Below are 3,189 nucleotides of genomic sequence, written 5' to 3' on the forward strand. Positions count from 1 at the left end.
CATTAAGGGTTGTTTAGCATTGACGTTGTTAAAGGTACATGTTACATACTTATTTTCAATGACCTGCTGAACATGTGCTGTTTTTTCTGATTCTCAAATTAGAGAAACGGCAAAACGATTTTGTGTAATCTTCCCCTTCACACTATTTTTATGTGCCATTTTTTGCTTATTAACATACTTTTTTAATCAAAATAATATTAAGTAAGATCTGTATGTATTCAGATAGTATTATTATTATTATTATTATTTATACTTACTCGTCAAAAGAGGATCGCTGCGATATTCGCGGACTTCTTCTACGATTGAAAAACGTGGCCAAAATGGCGACCAACGAATACTAGCAATGCATTGTGGTATATAACCGGAAATTATGCTGGGTTAGATATTTTCTCAACGTATGCGTTTATTAATGTTGTCGATATTATGGTTGAAATTTAAAATTGATAATACATGTGCCCCCTGCTATGTGCTGATGTGCAATTTTAACGCATACAGTTAGTAAGGATCAGTCACTGTTATTATATACAGTATAATGACATTATGGAAAAGGATTGGGAACAGGCCTGGCGTAACGGGGGGAGGAGTGTCGTCCCTTCAGTTTTGGGCAAAAGGATTTACTTAACTTAATTTGCGCCATAAAAAAATAGTTGTACTTTGTCAATGGTCAGACAACACTAAATGACACGAACAGTCACTCAGTCTGTTTGATGGGCAGGAGGGCTATCCGTCCAGGAACTGCACATATCAGTGTCGTTATTGAGTGTCAACATTACGATCCTGTTTGCTCAGGTGGACCGATTCCTTGCAGGAGTTTATCATTATACTTAAAATCGTTATATAACTAGGACTAGTTATAGCAGTCTGTGCTTTCTGTTGGTTTTACAACATTTTTTTCTTAACGATTCAGAACGTCCATGTAGCTGCAAAAATGAACGCTGGTACTTTTCGCTCCAGGCAATACAAACCGTGGGAGTGACGAAAAATGTGAAACTGAACTTCATCACAAATACCAGATTGCTAGTCGTTATCTTCTATCATGAAGCACTAATCAATGGCATAGCTGCGAGATTTCATTTGGGTAGCTGCACCGTACAGCTCCGTTTCAACCGAAATATCACTCCCCCCTCAGAATTTCAGACGCCCCCCTACAGCTTTTTCCCCAGGCACCGCGCACTGATGGGGGACAGGGTATCCAGGAAATGGTATCAACTTTTGTCAAGAAAATAAAAATAGAAACTCTATAGGCACTCAAACATTTTACTGTTTTTTTTCAGGCAGGTGGCAAGACCCCCTCAGCAAAACCCTTGTATGCCAAGGTGTGGGCATTGATTCGTCGAATATACGTATATTTACGGCGAAATTACGTCTATACGTATATATACGTCGCCTCGACGTATAATCAACGTCGAATTGCAACCGTAAAATCGACGACATGAATAAACCCATATATAACATCGAAAACACATCTAACACAGTGCCTGAGGCTTTTTACTGTATGTATCGTGTGTGCCGCAACTAGGAGTATACGGCACTCTGCACAGTGCACGAAGTAAATTATTTTGCAGTAATTTATTTATTATATTTACTATATTTATTATACACGTGTAAATTAATAACTGCAAAATAATTTACTTCGTGCACTGTGCAGAGTGCCGTATACTCCTAGTTGCGGCACACACGATACATACAGTAAAAAGCCTCAGGCACTGTGTTAGATGTGTTTTCGACGTTATGTATGCGTTTATTCATGTCGTCGATTTTACGGTTGCAATTCGACATTGATTATACGTCGAGGCGACGTATATATACGTATAGACGTAATTTCGCAGTAAATATACGTATATTCGACGAATCAATGCCCACTGGGATATTACAAAATGTTTGATGGGGCATCAATCATTCCAGGCGGAAATTGATTCCTTTTTTTTCTCGAGGGATCATATTAAACATTTCATTAGTATCGAGAGGAGGATCACCATGAGACACAAAACAAACAGTTTCTTTCTGTCTTCATTAGAAAGTAGCATTTGTGCTACATTAATAATATTTTCGTTGAACTAAAGAAGTTGTAAATTTTAAAATTTATATTTGAATCGAAATGTGGTTTTGAGTTAAATATTAGCGTGTTCAAGTAATTAGTTTGTGTTTGTCATTACTATATATTACTATATATATATCGCCATATTACTAGAATTTGTAAGTTTACTAGTTGTGTTTTTTAATGATGATTAGACATTTGTTGATTACAATATTGTATATAATGTATAATTTGAACTACATATTTTCCAGGTGTGAATAATTGTATATTTTAAGAATACATTTCTAAAATAAATCATTGGCTTTATTTACTAGTTTCTACACCTATAAAAATCTTTCTTTGATGCATAATTGACCTTTAACTATATATGTATAATAGTCTTCTAAATGTATCCATATAATAGAACTCCAACCAATTATGTATAATAAACATATAATCATAGATGTCTAATTGACGTATAACGATATACGTATATTAGAATTTCATTCTAGACCAGTTACGGAGCACATTTACACGTCTAAGGTATGCGTTTAATAGTCGTATATTCTACATCTTTTGCCCACTGGGATGTGCCGATTTTAACTTAGCAAACCAAGATACACATTTTCTAATGAAGCCTTAATTAAAAGACAGTTTATTTCTCGAAAGCGTGTTATGTAAAAAAAGAGAAAAACAAAAATATATGGATGTCAATCTTTCAAAGCTGAAGATTTTACTTTTGAAAAAATGACATTTTATGTATGCAGATGCATTCGCTGGTTTTAGAACATTGCTGTACTTCCTGAATCATTTTCAGTATTATAAAGTGGGTGTAGATTTTTCTTTCAGGTTAGGACGCGAGTGTGTACATGTGTTTGATTTTTGTTTCACTGATTCTCATTGAAGATTTGGGAATTAATGAGAAAAGAATCAGTTGCCTCAGAAAGCAGAAGGTTTGGTTCTCAACGATATTGAAGACACGTCCATGTAGAGCAGCGGGTGATGATTTGTACTATAAAAGACCAAGTGCTCAAAGTGACGTCTGCGTTTGCCGTTTAGACTTTTCATCTCGGGCGCGCTTTTAGAAAGCAAAGATAGAGCAGTTGTGTTGAATCGCTATATGGCAACTGTCAGCAAAGTGGTGCAGCGGGAGCGTGCTGGGCCCATAACCC

This window comes from Lepisosteus platostomus, chromosome 5 (genome assembly GCF_059453375.1).
Source record: "Lepisosteus platostomus isolate fLepPlt1 chromosome 5, fLepPlt1.hap1, whole genome shotgun sequence".
Lineage (NCBI taxonomy): Eukaryota > Metazoa > Chordata > Actinopteri > Semionotiformes > Lepisosteidae > Lepisosteus > Lepisosteus platostomus.